The following is a 15,164-nucleotide window of genomic DNA, read 5'->3' as shown; positions in this document are numbered from 1 at the left end:
GCTCTTTTCTCTCTTATAGGTTCCTGCTTCTCCTCTTTTCCCTATGTACACACAACCTCTTAGAAATGAGTAGGAGGAATTATGTCAGGAGCATCTTTATAGCCCACTTTGTGGCCCAGGAGTTACTCTTCATGTGACTCAGCCCATGGGGTGTGAAGATTACCCTGTTGGAATGGCATCTGGCTTCATGAATGTATTTTCATTTTTCAGGATGGTGTGATCGATGAGGCGAGAAATAGTTCGTCGCCTCTGAAATGAAATTAGTGAGTTGAAAAGATTCTTGGAACTCTGAGGGCAAAGATCCCTAATTCTCTTGTGGTCTCTGTTTTATTTACCACTACAGCCCTGCTGCGTCAGATGGCACAGACCAAGTTTTCTTTGGAGGCTTTAAAAAAGAATTCAGGGCCCGTGTTTGTACATTCTAGATTGTACAAAGGCAGAATTCAGTATTGAAGCTCTTCTGTCATGTGGGAAAGGCGCGGCTAGGGATGTGGAGGTGACAGAACAGATGTTCTGAGGCAGCCTCCTAAAGGGGAGAACACGGCTTTAGGAGACAGATGGCTGCGTGCTTGCCACAATACTGTCCCTACCCTGCCAGGTAGCTTCAGTCACGTTGGCCCTTCTGGGTCTCATCTGTGTAGTGGGAGTGATGATGCCCTTTGTGTTTCATAGGCTTGTTGAGAGGCTCAAGGAGAAGAGGTATGAGAGTGCCTTGTAGGCAAGTGATGCTGCCTCTGCTCTTGCATCTTTTTAATGGCACCAAAGGTACAGTGTGTGGTTAGCATGTTGAAGACGGGAAGCTACGGGGTCATTACTCTTTGGTAGCAGATTAAAATTCTGCTCCAGTGCACAGGAAATAGTTGTAATAGAGAGCGGGCAATGTGGGGAGAGGGTCCAGAGAAAGTGTCTGTCGTGCAGGTGTATTTTTGTAATCAGACCAGTGAGCATAGTTGCAGGGACTGTAATATTCACTCATAGGGTTGAGATGTTTACTTGTTCTCCTATAGCCTAAAGGAAAAGGAGCTGAACTAACAACAACAACAAAAAGGCGGGGGGTAGAAATTACTGTATCTTCTTTATGCAGTACATCCATCCCTTTTCTCCTCAGTTCCCGCGTCTTAGTTGTGCCTGCTGCTGAACTGTTTTTGATACGGATGTATGTGGTGGCTTTACTTGCAGCCAGTGGTGGCTAAGTTCAGTGTTCCTGATTGTGTTTTCCATTCCTCATTGATGAACCACCTAAGCTGTTAACTCTGAAGCTATAATAAAACCTTTTTGTTAGCTATCCTACATAAGCTTTTCCTATTTTAATTATCTAAAGTAAAATAGCCTTTTTATTCTTTCTGCTTCCATCTGATGCACAATTCTCAAACTTATTGGTATCAGGATTCCTTGATGCTCTTAAAAATTAACTGAGTACCCCGAAGAGCCTTAGTGTGGGTTGTATAATTGATATTTAATTACAACTTATTTATAATGAAAAAATGATTAATTAAAACTTATTTATAATGAAAAAGTATTAATTCAACTAAAGGTAATAACCCATCACATGTTAACATAAAATGTTTTAATGAAAAGTAACTTTTTTCCAAAAAAATTTAGAAGAATGGCATTGTTTTATATTTTTGCAAATCTCTTGAATGTCTGGCATAGTCGAAGACAATGGATCCTAGTGTCTGCTTTTTTAGTCAGTCTGTTGAAATTTGTTATTCAGTTGAAGAATGTGAAGAAATCCAACCTCACACATTCTGGGGCTTCCCAGGTGGCTCAGGGGTAGAGTCCACCTGCCAAGCGGGAGACGCAGGAGCTGCAGGTTCAAACCATGGGTCAGGAAGATTCCCTGGAGAAGGAAATGGCAACCTGCTCCAGTATTTTTGCCTGAGAAATCTCATGACAGACGGACCTGGAGGGCTACAGTCCATGGGGTCGCAAAGAGTCAGACCTATGACTGAGCGACTAAACCACCACCACCACAGTGATACTGTCTCCCAATAATTGGGGCTGTTCTCTGATACTCCATCACAACTCTGCTAAAGGTTAGTTGCAATGTGGAATCTCAAATTCTATCAGTGAGCTTTCTGTACTCTGTTATATTAACATTGATTAGTTTATTTTGCACTGTGAAGGGCTCTTTTAACCATACCTGATTTTGTAGCATGCATTGGTCATTGGAAAATACTGCAGATCTTTTAAATGTTGACACATTTCATTATACAATATCAAAAAATCATATTTGTTAATATCACCATCAATCTCAACAGAAAAGTCTTGGGAAGCTATTACGCTCAGAGTGGTGGATATATTTTCAAAAATCCTAAGTTTTGCTTGAGAGCTTGAGTTTGATCATTACTAACAAATGCTGTCAGGCTCAATTTGTTTATTTCTGAGGAAATATCTGTCAGATACCCAAGGCTGAATGACTGTTAGCTATTCTTCCAAATGAAAATGGTATTGCATGAATTGCTAATTCAGCTCAAAATTCAGAGAAATTGAACGAGTGGTTTTCCTTAAGAGAAACTTTATAAGGCACCAAAGTGCTTTATGTCTCTCTCTACTTAATCACATAGAACAGTATTATTGAAAAAATATGTTCTTACATAAAACAAAGTTTTTATTTTAGTGTTTCATCAAACACTTCCTTAAAGTGACACAGGTATAATTCTTTTTTCCTGTGACTGGATGGCACTGAAGACTGCATTGACTGCTAGTACAATTTAGTGCCATTTCCTCGATTTGTGTTATGGAAGCAGCAATTTTACCCTTTGTTACTTTTGTATCATTAGCGCCAATGTCATCACAGTGACAAAGGCAAGTAGTATCTTACTACTCTGAAAACAGTTTTGATTTCAGGGATCCTCCTGAAAGTCTTTCGGTCACCAGGGCTCCACAGGCCACACTTTGAGAACCACTGGTCTGATACTTACAGTACTGAGAATTGCTTTTTTGCAAGCCACCCCTTCCTTCAGAAGTTTTAAGTGACTCCAAAATCCTTCGCTCAAAAAAGCACCTATAAATGTGTCAGGAACATTGAATAAAATACGATCTTTATTCTCCAGAAATTTTCTTGAGGGTTTGGGGAGCAGGAGGAGAAAATAGACAATCGAGGAGTTAAAATGTAAGATACGAATTCCTTAAAATTATGTTAAAGGTGTTAGCAAAAGGAGTGCTAAATTTTAGGTCTTAACTTGCGGGCTTCCCAGGTGACTAGGTGCAGGAGATGGAGGTTTGATCCCTGGGTGAAGAAGATCCCCTGGAGGAGGAAATGGCAACCCATTCCAGTATTCTTGCCTGAAAAATCCCATGGAGGGCTGGTCCATGGGATGGCCAAGGGTCACACACTGAACAGGAACACAACTCTTGAACCACATGGCAGATCCTCATCAAATCAATTACTCAATCACTAGGTTTTATCGCTTCATCAGAAGTTTTTAAAGTGTTTAAGTTAGTTACCTTTGGAAATTTCACAGAGTTGACTGCAGGCGTTGTAGATTGATGCTTACACATGCACATGCCCTTCCCCTTCTTATTTTGTTTGTTGTTCTTTGGTTTCTGTTGCTTCTCTATTTCATATTTACAAGTGTGTAGCTTTGAGCCAGTGTAGGTAGTAAGGAATGTTTCTTTTCCTTGCGCTTGTATGTAAACGTAAGCCTTTACCTGTTTCAGCCTTGCAGTTGGGTGATGTAACAATGTTGGTCTTATTTGGAGGAACTCCCCCCCGCCCCGCCCCCGCCCAAACTATGTCAGGACAATGCACCCAAGAGGCTACTCGGGAAGGAAACTTTTTCTGAGGCTGAGAAGATTTGTAAATAGCCGCAGTTCTGTTTCCCTGAGGTCTCCACCCCCACCTTCTGCTGAACTTCTTCAGTTTACAGCAGGAGCGAACCACTTCCTTAGGGGAATTTCCATAAAAAGGCGGAATCCTGACTGGGTCATCAGTGGCAAAAGTCAGACACATGCTCAATCGCCTGGGAACCAATAGTAACTTCTTCAAAAGCTGACTCAGGATCTTTCGGACACCGTGAAAACTGATAGTCTTATTTTTAACAGAACAAAGCAAAAACCTAGACGGTATAATGAGGAAGGCTTTCCCGCTTGGCAGTGGGAAGAGATGTTAAAGACAATCCATTCAAAAGGAGTGCGGAAACTACCGCAAGATTCCTTTACAGTTCCGCAGGCTGAAGGGCTGCGGAGCAGGGGGCGGAGATGGGCTCTTGTGAATCTCTAGTCCTTTAAGGAGGAGGGACGGCCGTAAGACTCTGTACCTTTAAGAGTCTCTTTGTCTGGAAACCTCCTTATTTACCCTCCTGTGCTTCAACCAAACTTCGACCCGCGATTCACAACGCCCCTCTACGCCACCGCCCCTTACGCCAGGCTCAAGTCGGCCGCGCGTCGGTGGCTAACCCTAAACTTGGCGGCCGCCGCGCTAACCCCGGGAGAGGATGTCTGTGCCGGGTCGGGGCCCTGGGCTGCGCCGTTGGCGCAATGCGGGGCCCGGGGGCGGGGCTCCGGCGGGTGGGCCAATGGGCGGGAAGGGGGCGGGGCCGCGTTCGGTTGTCTCGCGCCCTGGTGACAGCTCGCGCGTGCTGATGATGGCGGTAAATAGAGGGGGGTCGGGGGAGGGGGCGGAGGAGGTGGGGCGGCCGCAAAGGGGGTAGCTCCAGGGGGTGGGGGGACGGGAACCGGGGAGGACGCGACGGCCAGGGATCCCATTCGGAGACTCGGAGGCGGGGACAGGAGTCTCCGGCACGCTGGCCCTCCCCTTTAAAGAAGCAAAATCCTCACACACCGGGTGAGGGGCGACAAAGGCGGCGCGCGGCTAGCGGGCGGGAGGAGTGGCGGCAGGGGGCGGGACCGCGGCGCCGGCGGGCTGGGGGCGCCCGGGGCGGGGGCCCGCGGGAGCCGAGAGCCGGCTGTCCTGTCGCGCCGGCCCTTTATTTTGGCGGGGTGGGCGACCGCTGGGTTTGGGGTAAAAGCCTAGAGGGTAGAAGGGAGGGCAGGCTTGGGGGCGTTTCGGGGGAACGGATCTGAGAATGAGATGAAGAGGATTAAGGGGAGAAAGGGGTAGAAGGCAGGGAGAGAAGGAGTGAGGAAAAGCCAGCCAAGGAGGTGGGAAGGAGGCAAAGCCCAGGCTGGGTGATAAGGAATCCGGGCCGGGAATGAGGTTAGGAGGACCGAGCCCGGGAAAAGGGCTCCCCGGGTTAGGTGTGCGAGCTGGGCTCTGGAGGGGAAAGCTTGGTAGGGGATGGTAGTGGGGCGAGGGTTACAGGGGTAAGAGTTGGAAGTGGAAGGCAAGGAGGGGCAGAGCTGGGGGAGTAGTTGGGAGTAGAGGAGAGAGAGTGATTAAGAGCCAGACGTGACAAGGGTGTGAACTAGTGCAGAGCGAGATGAGCTGAACGACTAGGACCGGCGATGGGTGGAAACTGCGAGGTTCTGAGAAAGGTATGGGTTAGTGGATGGGCAGTGGGTGTGAATTCTTGAAAGTGAGGAAGAGGGGAATTAAACACTGGACTAGTAACCAGGTGGAGTTAGGAATAAGTGCGGCCGATTTGGAAGGGTGAAAAGCAATGGACATGAGAGATGGGGCGTTTGTAGGACAATTCGGGGGCCAGAAAACCTAAAAGAAGAGAGTGAGGGTGTGAGAAGTGATGGCGGTCTGGGACAGGGTAACTGGGGAATTGTGTTAATCGCGGAGGTTCAGCCAGATCCAAGGTCCAGACTGAGGTAAAGAGACAAGGCTGAAAGCAAAGGGTGAGAGAAACAAGGAAGAGATGGACCCCAGGATTTAAAGGATGAGATGGGGAGTGAGGGAAGAGAACAGGGTTAAGGGAAGCTTGGGGAAGCCTGATGGATTTCAACCTGGGGGAGACTGCACAGGGGTGGGGATCAAGTGTGCAGTTGGGGGAGATGCTCCAGAAGGTCTGCATGGGTCAGGGCACAGACGCTGTAGTGAAGGATCAAGAGTAGGGAGCCTTTGGTGCAGAAGAGGAGGAGCCATGGTGAGTGAAAAGAGACCTAGAGATAGGGGCAAAAACTAAAAAGTAACAGTGGAGGTGGGGGTGCAGGAAAGGAATTCTTTGTTGAGAAGAGAACTGTTAGTGTATTGAAAGTGTGAGTCCTTTTGTCCATGAAAGTAGGAAATTCCAGAAACCTCTTTCTCTCTTCAAGGAATCTTGAATCTGCTTCCACCTTTCATGGTTTTTTAAATCGACTTTTCATGTCCACTTTGAAAAGATGAGACCCATTTTGATTTTGTTCTCGTATGAATGATGAAGTGTCACCTGGGTGCTGAGAAGCTCTGCCTTTTACTGGTGTTGTGATCATAGGAAACTGGGTTGTATTTCCAGTGTGGTTGTGCCTGTATGGTGTGACTGTGTTGTGCTGGAGCAGTGTGATACCTGACAAGCGCTAGGCAGTGCTTTCTCAGCAGCATTTTTATTTTCAGTGGCGAGCACCCTGTTGTTGAGATAAAGATGAAAATCTTTTTGTTTTGTTTAATCAACCAGATTTCTGCCTACTTGTTTTTGATGGCTGGAGAATATTTAAATCATTTCAGAGAAAGGCAAATAGCCAACCAGGGAAGTTTGCAGGGTAAGAGATTTAAATCAGGGTGCTGAGGGTTTTAGCTGCCTTTAGCTTTGTGTGTGACTTTTCATACTGTAGAAGAGAACTCACCCATTTGACAAAAATGGAATAAAGAAAGGGAGATTTAGAATAGTAGAGGCTTTTACAGTGGGATTTATCTTTCAGTTAAATAATAGGTTTATGAGTAATTTTATCATAACCTGTAAGATAATGCATGCTGGAGCCTTGGACAGCTCCACTGCCTCTCCTGTTTTGTAGTTGTGAATAAAAAAATTAATGTTTTTCTAGAATAAGTTTTTGATATTTAAGACACTCTGGGGAATTTAAAGGAAGATAAATTTGGGACAAAATTTAGGTTATTCTTAACCAAGTATTTTGTTTTGATGATTTTTAATCCTGAAGCTTTTACATTTAGCTAAGAATATGAACGATTATTACTTTGCATTTGATAGTACCAAAGGATAGCATATAATTTACTTAAGAAAAAACCACAAACTGTTCTTGAGACTCTTATATGAGGTTATTTCATTGGTGTACGTTCAGAAACACAAAGATGCTTTTTCTTCAAAGTTGTGTAAATTTTGGATTGCCACTATTTTCTGGGTATTTGTATAAGTAGCAAATATCACCTTTATGGCATCTGTGATAGTTAGCAAAGATTAGATTTTGATTAGTGGACATCAGAAACATTGGTCATTAATGTAGGTGAGTAATGTAGAATATTAAATTAAGTTTCTGAGTTCAGCTGCTCTGTTCATGGATTCCAGATTCTGTGGAGCAGGTGTTCAAGGCGACTAGATTGGTTTAGCAGTTTGACAGGACTTTTTAAAATGACTATTCTTCCTGCTAAGTTTCAAGAGGATTAGTCTGAAATGTTAACTTTCAAACTGAAGAGTAACTTTGACGTGAGGCACCTGTTTCTATGAAACGTGTGTGTGTGTGTGTGTGTTCCCGGCCTTTCGAGATGTGTTTGGCAGTGCTAGTAGGTTGTATTCTGTGTGTGGTATTGCCATTTTTATATTATGATTGTTTTGTACTTGATACCTTAATATAAATTACTTTAGACTTGGTAGTGATAAAGAAGAAAGTATAAACTAAGGAAAGTCCATTTGGGCTGTAGCTGTTGTTTCTATATGCTACTGTGGTGTGTTAAATCTCCACTTCTCACCGTAAATGGTTATTTCTCAGTTGATATTTCTCTTTTAGTACAAATAATACTATTTGTCAGTAAGGAATTCAGTGATAAATTTAAGTTTTATTTCCATTTTTTCATCAAGCAGAATTCTACTCAGTTTATTTTGGCTACAACCTTATTTGCTAAGCCAAAAACTTTTAAGTTTATTTATTCAACCAGTAGGTTGTATATAATTAAATGTTTTTCTGGTTAATCGTAGATTCTTTGGATGGGAAGAGACCTTGAAAGGACCTCTAGTTTATCCTGCAACTTCAGTCAATATCCCACTTAAATCATCCCAGGTAGATAAAAATTTATCCTCTTTGTGTAAATCTTCAGGGGTAATGTGGCAACCTTTGTAGGTAATATTTTCCAGCATGTAATTATTTTCTCTAACAGGACAGTCTGTATTCTATCCAGAATACAGAACAAATGCAGAACAAAAATACAGTATTTGTGCTTGTTCTCTCTTGCCCCATTCTTGATACTACAGTAAGCAGATATTTATACTCGAAAATCAAGATGACCTTATTTCTTCGTAAACTCAGTAGCTCCCCATGTATAGTGCTTTTGTGTCAGACACTGTTGTAAGCTCTCTGCAGACTGTAACTCATTTACTCCTTCCAGTAGTCCTATGAGGGTGGCATCCTACTGTTCCCACTTTACATGTGATGAAATACAAGGTCCTTGAGATTAAATGACTTGCCCAAGGTTATATTCAGACATTTCTACAGCTACTTGTTTGGTAGTTGATAATCTTGCAGTACAGATTATACATTGTTTTTTTTAAATCAGGTAATAACTAAAGGATGGATTTAATCTTTTAGTTTATAAGGTAGGGTGAGGTGGGGATAGGGTTTGAACCTTGGCGTTTTATGGCCAGTCTACTTTAGTATTACCTCTGCTTGACTGTTGTGAAGTGATCCATCACCATGCTCTTCAGATTATTTTATCCCTAACCAGTCTTATTTGCCAGTCCTTAAATTAGCCCTGTGATTCTGTTACTAACCATTTCTCAGTCCCTCCTAGATGGGGAACTTGGGACAGACACCGTAAGGGCTGCGTTTGATGCAGAGATTGCATCAGGGTTCTTACGTTGTTGTGTATTTTTCCTTACAAAATTGTATTTTTAAAACAAAACAAATCCAAATCAATAAGATGCCTAACTGTATTTCAGATTGATTGTTGTCAACTTTTTTAGCGAGAAAGAGGCCCTTGGCTTTTCCTCAGTGGGCAACAGTCTCTCATCTACAGACCTCTATGGTATATAACAAGTCCACACAGGTTTGTAGATGAGAGATTGTTTGCCCACGGAGGAAAAAATGGAATTCAGGTTTCAGTGTGGATATCTATCCATAAACAAACTCGGTTCAGATTCTTGCTGACTTTCCCCCTGTATTCTCTTTGTATGTGCCCCTGCAGGCAACACGCTGAATGCAGTTATGCGTGCTTTCTGTTGCTGCTTAGTCACCAAGTTGTGTCCGACTCTGCGACCCCATGGACTGTAGCCCACCGGGCTTCTCTGTCTGTGGGATTTTGTAAGCAGAAATACTGGAGTGGGTTGCCATTTCCTACTCCAGTGCATGCTTTAACTTGCTTAAATAATTGATCCACTCTTTTGTTTGTTTGTTTGTTTGTTTAGAACAGTTTTAGATTCACAGTAAAATTGAAGGGAAAGTACAGAGATTTCCCTGCCCCTACACCTGCATAACCTCCCCCCATTATCAATATCCCTCACCAAAGTGGTTTCTTACAATTGACATTTTAAAAAATAAGTAATAATTTTTTATTATTAGTGTTTTCTAAGTACCCAGCATGAGTTAAGTATGTGAATTGTTTGAAACGCAAAACAACATTAGGAGAAGGCTTCTCTGTGGGGATTTTACTCTTTTTTTTTTTTTTTTTTTTTGTGACTTTGGATTTTTTTACGGTTTTCAGATTTTATAGAAAAGTTGCAAAAATGATACAAGGAGTTTCTATATACCTTTCTTCAAATCCAGGAATTGTTTTATTTTGCCCCATTTTACCATTTTCTCTCACTTGTGCAGTTTTTTATTTTACATTGGGGTTAGCCGATTAACAAACAGTGTTGTGATAGTTTCAGGTGAACAGCGAAGGGACTCAGCCACACATATCCTCACCTGTGTATTTTTAAAGAAGTAAGTTTGAAAGAAAAATGGATATGAAGGCCTTAATCTTAAAAAGAAAAGGGAAGAATGGTTTCAGTATATCAGCAAGTTGGTATGTGTTTGATTTCTGTTAAGCATGTGAAGCAAAAGAATCTCAAGATTGGACTTTGAGTGGATTTTGCGGTTTCATGGTTTGTTGTCCTCATGCTATTTTCAAAAACACTCCTCATCAGCAAAAGCTGTCCTGGTCTGCCCTTTTGTAGGGGCCTCCTTAGTACATTGGACGGTATGCTCACACAAAGTGGTCCTCAGCATGTGCCAACTCTGGGTAATGTGTGGGTGATTACTGCGTAAAAACAGGAGCCACAGCACCGTCCAACACCTTGACTGAAACGTATTTAAGTGAAGTACATATGTTACCTAAAGACCCTTCTGTTGCTTCGAGAAACTGGAAAAGATCTAAGTGTAAAATAGACTGCCTGAGAAACATTGCTTGCAATTAATACAAGTAGGTTTGCCTTATGGTGAAGAGATGAATATAAATATCTTAACATTCTACTACCTCCCCCCAAATAAACCTAAATCTGGGGAGTCTTTTCAATTGTTGTGATATGAAGGGATTTCACTGACCCTCTCCCCATTGCCACCGTCCAGCTCATCCTTCATCTTTATGAAAATGGTAGCTTGTCCATTTGATAAAGGCATGACCTACAGAATGAGGCCTGTCTGATTTCAGCTGAAAGGATTATGAACTGAATTCTAACCAAGATGAAATATAGCACTTGTAGCCAGCCCCCACCTCCTGCCCCCGTTAAGTGATCATCAAAGCTATAAAATACAGCTCTTATTAAAGCTGGTGATAATAATGAAAACACTTTGCTTTTACAAGGATGAGAAAATTACAAATTATTGGAAAAGCTTTCTTTCCAGTCATGTGTTATTGTTTCTGAGTCATGGGCAGTTTTAAAGACTATACTACTGTTCCTTTGCCATTTACATGTTAATAGAAGTCTGAAAAGTAAGACACTCTTCTGAAATTTCCAGGGTTGTTTTTATTATGTGTCAAGTTGTAAACAGCATTCTGTGACAGGTATTTTCTCTCTTTGTCTCCTATTGAGCTAATTAGTAATTTACACTCTAGTAACATCTCTTTCAGCCTCGCATTTTCAGCGTGTGAAAATGCCTGCTATTCTGCGCCTTCCATGCAGCCCGGGTTGGCAAATGATGGGGGGCAGATGTTGGTTAGCACATCAGAAGGATCACGGATAAAATTTATTTCTGTGTTGTGTTTTTATAAACATACAGGCTTTTTGTATCTGCCCGTGCCCTGCCATGCTGCCCCTGCCCCTCCCCCATTCAGATAGAAACGTTGTGACTTAGAGTCCAGAGCTACTGCCCTTGCTTCAACTTTGGATTGTTTTCTATTCTGTCTCCCACCCTCGCCCCCACCCCACCCCACCCCCACGCTGTAGGATTTAGGGGGGATTAGCAGGGCAGTCTGGCATAGTTTAGAGCCCAGGAAGCTGGTCTTCACTGCTCCCTCCCTTGGACAGAATACAGAGCTCCTTGTCATTGTCTCTAGGAGCCAGCAGTGCCTCTCTTGCCGGGCAACTTGTGTGAGGGGTGGGAGGACACCATGCTTTTATATGACACTTGATTCTCTGCAAAGCAAAGACAGGCCCTACCTTTTCATCAGCATTTTCAAAGTGCAGCCGCTAGTGAGCAGAAGACCATTTAGAGCTTGGCTTTAGCACTCTGTCACATTGGTGTTCCGCTCTCTCCTGGCCCCATGCTCTCTCTTTCAGTCTCTGACATGGGACTCTGACATCGATGAGTAGTGTCTGTCTTGTGTTCACTCGGATAGACCGTGTGATGTGAGCATGGTAATGCAGCAGGAGCTTTTGACTTTGAAATAAAAGTCTTAAGAATCAATTTGTTCTGTGAGGAATAGAAATTTAAATTGAGAATTAAAGGAAGGGTGGAGAGGGGTTTACTGATGTATTGGTTTTGAGCCAGAACCTTTCTAGAATGCTTGATAATTTGTGGTACTTATTTTTGCAGTCAGGAATCATCATTTATCAGAATAATAAGGTCACAATCCCTGTTAGAGCTAATTAGAGTCTCCCTGACAAAAATTGTTACCTGGAGGTAACCACAAAGAAAATCAGGTAAGAAAATGTGTGAGTAGCTCAGTTCAGCCATCATTGCTAATAGCATTATAATCATAGATGTCTAGCTTTCAACAGTGAATCAGTATTCATGAACAGAGGACATCTCGTTTATGTTAGCATTCACTGAGTATGTGGGGCTATGCTAGTGTTTTGAATGTTTCTATGGTTGGCCATTGCTAACATTTACTTTCTTTACTCTCCTTTTTCTGTGTTCTAGTATAACCACCTGTATCCATTGTCTTATTTATATTAGATGTTCATGGCGAGATATTGATTACACTTTGGTGCTTTCACACCCAAAAGAGGTCAAAGGTCAGATTAATAAACAACATATGAAAAAATAAAATATCAAAGTGGTTTGATCATATGGGTATTGTGAGTTAAAAGTAAGAAAATGAATGTATAACTATGGAATTGAATATATTCTTTTAAAAGAAACATTTCTACAATATATGGCATAGTGTGAAGAACTGATAACTGTTTCAAGTGAAAGGTAAATAAGTGTGCCTTAGTGAAGAGATCGGAGAAGGCAATGGCACCCCAGTCCAGTACTCTTGCCTGGAAAATCCCATGGTCGGAGGAGCCTGGTGGGCTGCAGTCCATGGGGTCGCTAAGAGTCAGACACGACTGAGAGACTTCACTTTCACTTTTCACTTTCATGCATTGGAGAAGGAAATGGCAACCCACTCCAGTGTTCTTGCCTGGAGAATCCCAGGGACGGGGGAGCCCGTCCTAAGTGACTCAGCAGCAGCAGCAGCAGTGAAGAGATCAAACTCATTTGTGGTGGCATCACTGTCTATTCCCAAAATGGTTAAACATTAACGTTGTTCCCTGTTAATATACTTCCTGAATTCTTTTTTCTTCATAGGCCATTCAGCTTTGCCTACAACTAACAAGTTCAAAACGTATTTAAGCTATAAATTCTAATTCTATTCCTTTAAATAAATATAACGTAAAACACAATTACCACTTTTTTAACCTGTTAGATTAAGAGATTAAACAAGTTGATGTGGCCAGTAGTAGATGAGGATGTGGGGAAATTGGAAATCTCACTTTTGATGGGAATGTAAGTTTCTTTGAAGATAAATTTGTCAGCGTCTGCTGAACTTTTTTAAATTGGAGTATTTCACACGGAGAAGGCAATGGCACCCCACTCCAGTACTCTTGCCTGGAGAATCCCATGGACGGAGGAGCCTGGTAGGCTGAGGGTCAGACACGACTGAGCGACTTCACTTTCATTTTTCACTTTCACGCACTGGAGAAGGAAATGGCAACCCACTCCAGTGTTATTGCCTGGAGAATCCCAGGGATGGGGGAGCCTGGTGGGCTGCGGCCTATGGGGTCGCACAGAGTCGGACATGACTGAAGCGACTTAGCAGCAGCTGCACAACGTAGTGTGAGTTTCCACTGTGCAGCAAAGGGACCGTACGTGTACCTCCACTGCAATGTGCGTTCTTAGTCGTGTCCAACTCTTTGCAACCCTGTGGACTGTACACCTCCAGGCTCCTCTGTCCATGGGATTTTCCAGGCAAGAATACCGTAGTGGGTTGCCATTTCCTTCTTCAGGGGATCTTCCCAACCTGGGGACTGAACCCATGTCTCTTACATCTCCTGTACTGGCAGGCGGGTTCTTTACCAACTGAGCCACCAGGGAAGCCCTGTTGGAATTTTAAATGTGCGTATCCTGTGACCTAGAGATTTTACTTCTAGAAATTTGTCCTATAAATATATTTATACACTTTCCTGGAAAAATGAGTATAAAGTTTTTCTTTATAGCATTGTTTGTCCCTGCAAGAAGAGTGATGTCCATCAGCTAGGGACTGGCTAAATAATGTATAGGGAGTCCATACAATGTAATACCATTAAGCTATTAAGGAATACAATGAATCTCTTATTGCTGTTGTAGAAAGATGTCCATTTTAAAGTTTTTTTTAAGTCACAATATAGGACAATATAGAATATTCATATTTTTGTAAGATGTTAAGAAGTGCTATTGAGGTGTTGCTGTTTAGGAGGGAAGGTGTTCACTTTTTTGCGCTTCCCTGGTGGCTCAGTGGTAAAGAATCCACCTGCCAGGGCAGGAGACGCAGGTTTAATCCCCGAGTAGGGAAGATTGCCTGGAGAAGGAAATGACAACCCACTTTAGTATTCTTGCCTAGGAGATCCCATGGACAGAGGAGCCTGGCGGGCTACAGTCCATAGAGGTCGCAAAAGAGTCAGACATGACTTAGAGACTAAACAACAACAAATTGACGTTTTCTTCTATGTGCTTCTGTAGTGCTTGCTTTTTATAAGCAGGTGAAGAAGGGGTTAATTCAGAGCATTTTCATGAAGGAAATTTCCATGGTAGTAAGGGAGGAGTGAGAGGCTGGTCAGAGAACTGCTCTGTTCATAAGAGATAGATGAGGTATGTCAGTCAAGCTTTTAAGTAAGAAATAAGGACTGGATGGCAGGAAGAGATGTGGTGGAAGTCGAGAACATTTGGTGGAGATTTGAAAGGCAGTGGTAAAGAGCTTGCATTTGATTTGAAAAACAATCTATGGAGATGAGGATAGTACCTAGTCCTATTGAGTTGTTGTCGGGATTGAAGTAAATACTGCATATAAAATATTTATTTTAACTAATTTATCAATTGTTATCTTTGGCTGTGCTGGGTCTTTGTTACTGCACGGGCTTTCTCTAGTTGCAGCGAGCAGCGGCCACTCTCCAGTTGTGGTGTACATGCTTCTTATTACAGTGGCTTCTCTTGTTGCAGAGCACGGGTTCTAGAACATGAGGACTCAGTAGCTATGGCACACGGGCTTAACTGCCCCGCAGGATGTGGAATCTTCCCAGACCAGGGATCGAACCTGTGTCCCCAGCGTTGGTAGTTGGATTCTTAACCACTGAACCACCAGGGACGTCCTGTATAAAGTACTTAAAACAGTGACTGACACCTAGTAAGTGCTCAATGTTGGCTATTACTATTGAATGAAAATACCTCATCTTTTGTAAGCCTGGATAAATTTATGTGTTGTGTGGTGCTAATTCTGCTAATCCCATTGACAGACATGTAGTTTGGATTTTCCCAGTAGTATTGGTGGTTGGCCTGGCCATTCCTGTTCTTCA

The 15,164-nt window shown here is 42.7% G+C and overlaps 1 protein-coding gene across 10 annotated transcripts in view; it reads left to right on the top strand.

Annotated features, from left to right (window-relative positions):
* Nucleotides 1-15,164, top strand: part of USP49 (ubiquitin specific peptidase 49) — a 72,228-nt gene that overhangs the window by 4,519 nt on the left and 52,545 nt on the right. For 3 of the 10 annotated variants that reach the window (XM_086371600.1, XM_086371604.1, XM_086371592.1), the window contains exons 1-2: nt 4,655-4,789; nt 7,977-8,058. The exons of 2 other annotated variants lie outside the window; for them this stretch is intronic. The gene's annotated coding sequence lies outside the window, so the exon portion shown is untranslated. Of the gene's footprint in view, nt 1-4,531; nt 4,596-4,654; nt 4,790-5,862; nt 5,997-7,976; nt 8,059-14,859; nt 14,996-15,164 lie in introns of those variants that run through there. 5 more of the 10 variants (XM_086371593.1, XM_086371601.1, XM_086371594.1 and 2 more) reach the window with 5 other exon arrangements.

The sequence above is a fragment of the Bos grunniens genome, chromosome 23 (assembly GCF_055505025.1).
Source record: "Bos grunniens cultivar Pamir isolate PY7600 chromosome 23, Bosgru_T2T1.0, whole genome shotgun sequence".
Lineage (NCBI taxonomy): Eukaryota > Metazoa > Chordata > Mammalia > Artiodactyla > Bovidae > Bos > Bos grunniens.
The sequence above is the reverse complement of the archived record's forward strand: the minus strand, read 5'-3'. Positions and strand labels throughout refer to the sequence as shown.